Below are 11,372 nucleotides of genomic sequence, written 5' to 3'. Positions count from 1 at the left end.
ATCTTTAGTCCACTAAAGATTGGACTACACATAAGTAACTTACTGCTGCAGACTCACAGGCTTTCCTTGCTGTGTTGGGAATCCCTCTAAACGCGGTTCCCAAGCATCGTTGGGACATAACTATCATCATGCCATTTGTGCCTGCTTGGTGACCTTCTACTTTAACTGACGCCCATGGTGACAGAAACCGTGTGCGATTTCTCCGGTGTCTTTATTGCTTTTTGTTTATTTTTTATTTTATTGTGATATCTGAATGGTATTTTTTGTAGCATTTATTGCTTTAGCCTAGATCCCACATAATGTATAGCAGATATAGCAGCTAAACTCATTACTCCTTGAATTCTAAATTGTACTGCTCCACAATATAAATCAAGAATAAAAAAAAAAAAAAAAAAGATTTGCTCTTATGCAGTATGCATTTTATTTAAATATCTGCCCCTGCCAAAATGGAAGCATAATGGTTAAAGGGACACTATAGTCCCCAAAACAACTTTAGCTTAATGAAGCAGTTTTGGTGTATAGATCATGCCGCTGCAGTCTCACTGCTCAATTCTCTGACTTTTAAGAGTTAAATCACTTTGTTTATGCAGTCCTAGTCAGACCTCCCTGCATGTGACTTACACAGCCTTCCTAAACATTTCCTGTAAAGAGTCATCTAAATGTTTAAACCCCCTGTATTTCACATTCTGTTTAATTTAGAATTTCATATCTCCTTCTCTGTTAATAGCTTGCTAGATGGTAAGCCCTAAACGTACCAGGAGATCTAATAAGAAGTGAAAATGTGAAGCAGTGTAAAAGCACAAGGAATAATAGGTACAGATACCTATCCATTTCCTCTGTACCTATTATTCCTTGTGCTTTTACACTGCTTCACATTTTCACTTCTTATTAGATCTCCTGGTACGTCTAGGGCTTACCACCTATATTTGTTTATATTACTTTCCATGCCTTTATGGGAGGCAATTTACCTATCCATTTCCTCTGTACCTATTATTCCTTGTGCTTTTACACTGCTTCACATTTTCACTTCTTATTAGATCTCCTGGTACGTTTAGGGCTTACCACCTATATTTGTTTATATTACTTTTCATGCCTTTACGGGGGGCAATTTATGCTAGTTGAGATCTTTTCTTTTTTATCATCAATCCTTACTATTTTCTCCACTTATTAGGGCTAGTTTTTTTTTCTACCCAAGCCTAGAATAGCTTGCTAGACCCTGCAAGAGCCTCCTGTATGCAATTAAAGTTTAATTTACAGAGCAGGAGATAAAAAACCTTTTCAATTAAGTTACATCTGATCGAAAGTGAAGCCATTTTTTTCATGCAGGCTGTGTCAGTCACAGCCAGGGGAGGTGTGGCTAGGGCTGCATAAACAGAAACAAAGTGATTTAACTCCTAAATGGCAGTGAATTGAGCTGTAAAACCTGAGACGCATGATCTAAACACCAAAACAGCTTCATTAAGCTAAAGTTGTTTTGGTGACTATAGTGTCCCTTTACGCTGGATAGGTCTACGATATCACTTATTTACAATATTTAAATGTCACTCTTGTAACTTAAAGTTAATATTGAGGCATAAGTGCATATCACTACTACTATTACTAATATTACACACTACTACTGTCTTTAACTTCCCCAAATAAAAGCAGAAAGCAGAGCTAAAAAGAGGATCGAAGAGAAAGATGAAAGAGGAAGCTATGTCAAATGTAATGGCATCCTTAGTTGAAGGGTGGAAGATATTCAACCAGGGTGAAAAAGCTTCTGAAAATAGTACCAAAAGCCACAAAGGGTTGCGGTCATTTTCTCCACATTGTACAATTAGAGCACTAAGTGACATGCTCACGTGTCTGTCAGCAGGAATAGAAGCTGAAGGCAGATATACTTACTATATACTTAGATACTCATCCTTGTAAGTGCTGCCATTTTCTGCAAACATCTTAAACTGCTGGTGCTTCATCCACCAGGAGCTGTGTCAAAGTCACACTCTTGGAAATGCTTAAGAGTACAATGCAGAAAAGCTAATGTTGTGAACGCTCACAGTGGTAGAATGACCACCACACACACGACCCGGCAGGAAGTCCCTCAGGGAATAACCCCAAAGGGGTATGAACGCATCATAAGGGCCACCAACAACTTCACGGAGAATGTTCCCAACTGGGGAGTACACAACACAGACATAGATGAACATTATCTTAAGGGACAGACCTACACGACGTCCGCGGCCACTATAGTACGAAATCAGTCCAGACGCAATAGCGAACACATAAGGTGCACAATAGCACGAACTGCTTTGAGTGTTTAACAGACGAACACAACGACTGCGAACCTGTATGGTGGAATCTAGAACCGCACAAAGTTAACTGTTTTATATGCCACACAGTCATGTATCGTATTGTTTGGATTTAGTTTTTGTTTATGTTTGACACATGGGCTCGAAATGCCCTAAGAAATTAAAAACGACACCGAGCGGCACATTCGAACTGATATACATGGTACAACTCCTCTTATCTTCTGTAAAAAGAAATGTAATACCTGTTGATGATCGGCCCCTGCGTGGGCCACTAAACGTTACTAAGCCGCATTCAGTGTCGAAACAAAAATAAAGAATTTAAAAAAAAAAGAGTACAATGCAGAGGTCTGTAGAGAAATCCGCAAGACCCTGAGATCCTCCATAAACCATCTCACGATGCATGAAAGTATGTCTGGTTCCCATAGCCATTGTTAGCAACAGTTTCTGAAATCGACAAAGCTTGACGGCAGAAGCTCCAGCTTTTGTCAAGTTTTGGCAACTTGGACTTTTACCACAAGACACATGAGTTCCTATTTTGTCTTATGCTATCTTGGTTTGATTGTGTTGGGATGAAATGCAATGAAATTTGAAGATAGTCATTAAGAGTAATTTATAAATATTTTATGTTTAAGGTGGAAGAGCTGCTGTAAACACAATTTATTTTCAATGTGTAAAGTAATTGATTAAGTGTCTTCCAATTGGTGATAGTTAATCTGAATACAGGGCAAATTTGAATAACTAGGTAGCTTGTTTGCAGGGACAATGCCACCCACATGAACGCAAGTTCCTTTGTGACCACAATTCTCATAGCAAAATAGCATGCTACTTTGAAACAGGTGATGAATTATTCATGGGAGAGATAGCACAGGGATATTGTCTTATGGAGATTTTTTAATAAATGTGCATGCCATCAGAATGTATTTTGGTGAAAATGTTTGCATTGCATCCATGCATTGTCAACTACAGCATGCCCAGTATATTCAGGTTAACTCTTGCAGTTGAAGATCTGCAAGAGTTTGAATTGACAACCGTAGCGGACGAAGAGCCAAAAGATCCTATTGTGTACAGAGAAAGAAGCAAAAAGATAAAACCAATTCACAAGTTCTTATTTCTTCTCAAAATCTAGAGCATGAAGCACCATATATTTGAGTAGAGTTGTCCACTATATGGCTTACATTCAGGGTGAGTCTAATATTACATAGTCAACAATATTGGTAAGACCCTCTAGATCCAGGACAAGTGAGATGGTTAGAATGGATCAAATAAAAGAAGAAAGGGAAGTAAATACAAAAACCAAAAAAAAAAATTAGAACAGACTTTAAAAAATTAACATTAATGACTGAAGTAGATTTAGGCATGTCTAGCGAGGATGACGAGTCAGCAGCCATAAAATGCACAACAACAGTATAATTACAGAGAAGGAAATCTTAAAACTCTTTGTATTAAAGTGGTGTGAATCCATCGAGAATTGTAAAATTGTACGCACTGAGTAATTGTGGTTCACAATGTTCACAAAGGTGCCAACACAAAACAGGGTGAAAAATAAATGCTTTATTCCATAAAAATACAGTGCTGTTGAGTCTAAAGTACATAAGGTTCTTTATGTCCTTTTTTGAGTCCTTCCAATGTATCTGACTTTTAAAAAAATTACAAGAAAAATAATAAGTTTGTCACAAAGAAAGTGACAAAATAAAGTGTAATATGGCACAAATACACTTTATTTTTTTAACACAGCACAAAAAAATAAACAAAGTTTAGAAGGACTGACTAAACAGAAAAACAACTATATGACACAATTTTAGATCTAAATCATTTAGGTAATTAAATTCTAGCCACACCTCCCCTGGCTGAGACTCACACGGCCTCCCTATGCACTTCCTGAAAAAAGAACCAGCATTTAAACCTCTTTTTCTTCTGCTCTGTCAATTGCCTGCTGGAGCCTGCAACAGGCTCAGGTGTGTGATTAAAGTTCAACTTCTTACACACTGTGCAGTAAAAATGAAACCCTTTTTTAATGGATACTTTGTGTCACATCCACAAAAAGTGGTTGGATTCAGCCGGTTTGCAATGGTTCGCGCGAACTTGTTACTAACATTTAACAAGTTCACCGAACCGTCTGCCAGTCGCCACCATAAGCGCAAAATCAGTTGTCAGTCTGACAACTGAGTTCTGCTCTCCCCTCGACCTGCAGGCAGGTTGGAATTGGTAAGGAGACATGGAGGAGGACATGGCTAAGGGCAGAGAGGCTGGTGGCATAGAGATGCTAGTGGCAGAGATGGCACAGAAAGGTTAAGGGCAGAATGGCATTGGTAGGCTGTTTGGGGACACATGTGGCTCATTGGCATGATATTCAAATGTTATGAATTTATTGCTCTTTGGCATGATATACCTAGTATATGTATTTATTGCTTCATTGGCATGGTATACCAAGTTTATGCATTAACTTTCCATTGGTGTGATATATCAAGTTTATGTATTTATTGCTCATTGCATGGTATACCTAATTTTTGTATATTCTGCTCATTGGCAAGACACACAAGGCTTATGCATTTAATGCATTAATAGCATTCCCTTTGCCCCCAGGATATATATGTGTCTCTGTCAATGTGCATGTGTGTGTGCGCGCATGGTCGAGGAGGGGCGTGTCTTGGTCCCAGGCAGCACATTGTCTTGGGCCGGTTCTGTGGAGTTGGAAACATATGAAAAGTCAGAAGTGGTTACTAAAATTTTTGAATCCCACTACGGAGTGTGGTTAAGGCTCCATAAAGAAAGTGATTTAACTTCTAAATATTAGAAAATTGAGCAGTGATCCTGCATGATCTATAAACCAAAACCACTTGATTAAGCTAAAGATGCTCTGGTGCTTAGTGTCCCTTTAAAATAAAGCATTGCGTTCTTACTTTGCACCTTCACTGGAAAGCTCAATTTACTCCAAGTGCGAAGGATCTTGTCATTCCACTATAATTATAGACACACTACAACTCCAATAACAAATTCAGCCCATTAAAGTGGCCATGGAGACAGGAGCGTCTGGGCGCCGTTTTATAACAGATAACCCCGATGTTTTCCCTGTTGTGCCAGACCCAGCTCCCCCTGGGTTTCCTTCCCCTCTGCCTCTGCAGTATGAGGAACATTTAGTTGGGCAGCTGGCGATCAGATGATGATGTGAACTGATGCTCTAAACCTCTCACTGGTCACCCACTGAGAGAGATTGCACAGACATTTTCCCCACAACTTCATTATCATTGATGGCAACCGACATGTGTTATGAATGTCACGAGCACTGTCTCATGTAACCTAGTTATCATTAGTAAACACTTCCAGGGATATTATACAAATTCATACAGAGTTATTCAGTAAAGTCCAAACAATGCCATACAAAATGGGGCAAACCAAAACGTTGAAACGCTCAGCTCTGTGAGTTTTAATTATATGGCTTGCTAAACAACTGCCACATTAAAAAAGCAAAATAAATAAATAATTAAATAAAAAGTCTATGGGGTAAAAAAAACAACAAGACATGTTAGATGTAAAGGAACAAAATGTGTCAGGATCCTGCCTAAACAAACTTACCGTCTAAGGGGATAGCTCATTGTCTTGGTGTTATTTTTGATTCTGGTCTCACCATTGTGCCTCTAGACCAGTCTATTGCCAAAATCTCTCGATTCCACCTTAAAAACATTGCCCATGTCTGCCGCAAGGCTGATTTTTTTTTTTTTGCTTCTGTTGCTCTTCACCCCTCTGTCAATCCTTACATTGACATTCCTATATCCTATAAGAGTCAATTTAAAATACTAACCCTTGCCTTAAAAGCTCTTAACAACTCTAGCCCCTGTTATATTTCTTCACTTATTTCTATATATGCTGCTTTTTGGTCTCTCCGCTCTATCATAGATTAGATTTTCTCCTGTCCACTGCTCGTACTCTTACTGCTAACTTATGCTTGCAATAATTCTCGCTGGCGTCTCCCTTCCTTTGGAATAGCATGCCTACCCCCATCAGACTCTCCCATAGCCTTCAATCATTTAAGAAGTCGCTCAAAACCCATCTCTGCAGAAAAGCTTATGGCCTCCCAGAGTAACTTCTATCTCAAAAACTTGTCTCTTGCTCTTTTTTAAAGCGCCACACGCCACTCTAACCTCCAGTTCTACTACTTTTCCACCTTGTTTGGTTGCTATCCCTCTAATGTCCTTCCTATTGTGTGTTTAATACTCCACCAGGGGTTCCCAATCCGTACGCATACCCCCCAGGTGTACAATTCAGTGCCCCAGGTGGTATGCGAAAAAAAACTGTTGCGGCGGCAGTGCAACACACCACACAGACTGGGGACCGTAAGGCGAGTGGGTCCATTGGGTGGACCATGCACTCAAGGCCACCTGGTGGACATGTACCATGAGGGGCCCGATTGTGCACTGCAGTGCTTTAATAGCGCAACCGGGCCCCTTCTAACTTGCACAGAATTCTGTGTGAGAGTGAGAGTGAGATGGTAACTTCTTCCCACCTGTAACATACCAAGTCGCACAGGAGGGGGTCGCGAAAGGAGGCGGGGCGGACCGAGAGAGGAGAGTGCTGGGAGGAAGTGAGAGTGGTAACCTCTTCCCAGCTATAACATACCAAGTCACACGGGAGCAGGCTGCGAAAAGGGGCAGGGCCGACCGACAGAGGAGATAGCCCTCAACTCCCAACATCCCTAGCCAGCAGAAGTCACCCAAAAGGTATGTGTGTTTTCGTTGTCAGTATGTATGTAATGTTTGTACCTGTGTACTTGTGTCAGTGTATCTGTATGTCTGTGTATCTGGGTGTGTCAGTGTATCTGTATGTCTGTGTATCTGTGTGTCAGTCTGTATCTGTATCTCTGTGTGTGTCAGTGTGTGTATTTGTGTATATGCATGTGTGGCAGTGTTTACATCTGTCTGTACATCTGTATGTGTGTATCTGTATGTCTGTGTATCTGGATCTGTTTGTCTGTGTACCTATTTATTGTTATGCAGGGTAGTTTTTTATGTCCATTATACTGGTAAGACTTTATTTGATTTCAGTTTTGTTTTTCTTTACATTATACTTTCCACTATTTAGTTGAGAAGCCTTTTTTTCTCCTATTGTGGGTGATGCAAGTTTGGACTTTTTTGCTCACTATTTGCTTACTATGTGGTGAATTTATATATTTTTATATTCAGGCTAGATACATATTTTCAAGTGTTACACTTTGTAGTTGTTTGCACACAGTATTACAATCAAAGTTGTTCTGCTTTAATCTGTGACTATACCCATACAGTTATATCACTAATACTTTAAAATAAGTGCTTTCCTTTTGGTCTGTGTTTTTCAAATAAAATATTTTTAGGTATAATAACTACATTATCTAACTTTTTAACAAAAACAGGAGCACTCAGACTACATCCATAGCACACACAGACACACTGCATCCCCAGCACACACCACATCCCCAGCACACATAATACATCTCCAGCACACACACACACTACATCCCCAGCACACAGAGACACACTACATCCCCAGACACAATACATTCCCTGCACACACACTACATAACAAGTACACACAAAGACACCGTACATCCCCAGCACACACAAACAGACTACATCCCTAGCACACACACAGACACTAAATCCCCAGTACACAGACATACTACATCCCCAACAAACACACTACATCCGTAGCGCACACACAGACACACTACGTCCCCAGCAGACACACACTACATCCCTAGGACACACACAGACACACTTCATTTCCCGCACACACAGACACACTACATCTCCAAAACACAAACACACATCCCCAGACTAATGGCATAGACCCTACATGACAAATTAACTTCATCCTCTTTGGTTTGTTATTGTTAGCGATTAATGTATATTGTACTTAGCTAATATGTTAATACCACTGTGACATTTAATTTAGTGTGCATTGATCTAAACATGTTACTGGAATGTACTAATCTAATCATGATATATTTCATTTTGGTTAAAATTATCATAATACAAAATAATGAATGTGGGCGTATTTTGGTGGCATGGTTGGGTAAGGTGTCAACATTTCACTCTTGGACCCAGGCAGCAAAATGTCTTGGGCCAGCCCTGGTATCTGTGTGTGTCATTGTATCTGTATGTACGTGAATGTGTGTATCTATGTATCTGTGTGTGTATTTGTATGTCTGTGTATTTGTCAGTGTGTATCTGTATATCTGTGTATTTCTGTGTGTGTCAGTATGTGTGTCTGTTTATCTGCATGTATATCAGAATGTGTATCTGTATTTGTATCATCTGTATGTGTGACAGTGATTGTATCGGTGTGTCTATGTATCTGCATGTGTGCCAGTGTGTGTGTCTGTATATCTGTATCTTTGTGTCTGTGTATCTGCAATGTGTGTCAGTGTGTGTATCTGTATGTGTATCTGTGTGTCTGTATCTGTATGTATGTATGTGGCAGTGTTTGTATGTGTATCTGCATGTGTGGCAGTGTTTTTATCAGTGTGTCTGTCCAACTGTGTGTATATCAGTGCTGCAATCTGTGTATCTGCATGTGTAGCAGTGTTTGTACCTGTGTGTCTGTACATTTGTTTATGTATATGTGTTATGTTTTCTCTGTGTATGTGTCAATGTTTGTATCTGTGTCTTTGTGTAATTTTTTTGTGTCTGTATCTGTATGTATGCCAGTGTTTGTATCTGTATGTGTGTCTGTATCTATATGTGTCAGAGTTTACATCTGTGTATCTGCATATGTCTGTATATCCACATGTGTGTATCTGCACTGTGGGGTGCCTGGGGCAGAGGAAGAGCAGGGTAGCCTGGGGCAGAGGAGAAGCAGGGAGAGCCTGCGGCAGCAGAAGAACAGGGCTAACCAGTGGCAGAGAAGAAGCAGAGGAGCCTGGAATTGAGAAAAAGGGGAGATAGGGCAGAGAAAAACATATCCATTTAAAAAAAACAGCAACAATAAAATTTACAAATATTCTGTTAATATAAGGGGTACAATTTATGGAAATGGGCTTCCAAGGGGCACTCAAGTCAAAAAAGGTTGGTAACCACTGGTGAAATCCACTGGTGAGAAGACAGAGCGTAAAAAGTGTAAACATATTTGTATAAAGCAAGTCATTTAAATGTAGTAGTGATATTTAGATTCTACATTTAATCTACTCTTCAATAAATGATGTGATCACATTTTGGCCAAAACATTTGAAGCCTGCCACCACGTCAAGGTAAACTCTTTGAGCAGGACCTACACTAACCTACCATCTACCACTAATCTACCTATTCCCAGCATCCCCTACTAACAGGGATGAAGAGGAAATTTAGAATTGAGGACTATTGCTGGTACAATTGAATGAGGCTAGTGTTAATGAATTAATACCAGTTCCAGTCCTGCAGAATTAAATATGTATGGTCCTTTATCACTAGGACCACATCGCATTGCTAAAATAACTAACTATGTGAAATGTATTCTTTTCTTTTTTGTTTTAAAACTTTTTGTATAAACAAAAATTTAAAGGCTACCTGTAGTGAAATTTGTATTTACCTTCTTTCGAAAGTGTATAACATTTAATCCATACATTGTGCTAGCAGTTTTGCTAGCAAATGTCTAGTTTTCTCCCCCCTTTCCCCCCCAGCTGTCAGTCAATGCCATTGACTGACAAGTTAGAACAGAAAAGACCTTGCACAGGAGGTCCTTCTGCTCTCCCAATCATAGCAACAGCATGCGCTGCGGTTACTATGGAAACTTTCTAGTTCCAACTAGGGAGTATAGGAATGGATGGACATAACTCCATTCTGACGGCGGCCCGCTGGCATTAAAGCTAGCGTGCCATTGTCCCAGAGGAGGTTGGTGGAAGATGATGTGGAGGATGATGAGGTCCTAGACCCCACATGAAATCAAGGTCATGCGAGTGATGTGTGCAGTTTGGAGGAAGAGGCGCTGGTCGCACAGAAGCACCAGCACAGCATAAGAGTGAGCAGGGAGCAAAAGCAGAGCGGCCGTCCCCTAGCACTCGTCGGCATGTATTAGCTCGGGAATTACCAGTTATCCAAGTAATACGTCTCCAAGCAGGGCAAAACAAAGAAGAGAGCCGGCGCGATGGAAGAGTTACATGTAGAGTAACACCCACGAAGGGGGCTGGGTCGGAGGAAAGGTGAATAAAACTCTGTATTTTACATTGATTACATTGTGTATATTTGTGATATATGATGTATTCAATGTATACGGTTGCATTTAAAGGGACCTCGTCATCTCATTGAAGAGGTCTGGGTGCAGTGCCCCTGTCCCCTTAACCCTGCAATATTAATTATTGCAATTTCTGAGAAACTACAATTATTATACCGCAGGGTTAACGTCTACTCTAGTGGCTGTCATTTAGACAGCCAGTAGAGGCGCTGCCTGATGTTTCACAGAGTTTTACTCTGTGAAACGACGCTAGACATTTTCAAGCTTTGCATGGGGACGTCCAGCATCTTGAAAAAGCCCATAGGAAATCATTCATTCAATGCTTTTCTACGGGGAAGCCCCAAAGCGCATGCAGCGCAAGCACATTAGATCCTCCTAATCGATGACATCACATGATGAGGCTACTGATCCAGCACTGAGGAATCTCAGAGCTGGAATCAGGTAAGTGAATGAAAGAGTTTTTAACCCTTTCATGATGGGGTGGGGGGGGGGATGGGTACTCAGACGAAGCAGAGATATTGTTAGTGTTCGATATACAGTCTTGTATTCCAAATACTATAGCATTACTTTAAAGGGGAGTTTAATTTTTCACTACAGGTTTAGTTTAAGATCTAGACATCTTCTAACTTAATTTAAACTAGAGTTCTTTAGTTTAATATTTTGGCCAAACTGTTGGACCTGTGACAGGAAGGAAAGCGTCAAGGTGAGTGTGATCATTGTGTTATATATCATATCTATATCTGTCTGATCTGTGGCAGAGGATTATCACATCCTCACCCAACAAAGTGTAAGCTCTGTAGTCGGGAACATTCTGCAGGCCCCCTGGATTTATAATATTCTCTAAATTTGTTTTTGTTTTTTTAAGTTTTGTATTTGTATTTTTTTATTTTTTAACTTTAAACTTTT

This window comes from Pelobates fuscus, chromosome 12 (assembly GCF_036172605.1).
Source record: "Pelobates fuscus isolate aPelFus1 chromosome 12, aPelFus1.pri, whole genome shotgun sequence".
Lineage (NCBI taxonomy): Eukaryota > Metazoa > Chordata > Amphibia > Anura > Pelobatidae > Pelobates > Pelobates fuscus.
Note: the sequence above shows the minus strand (reverse complement) of the source record.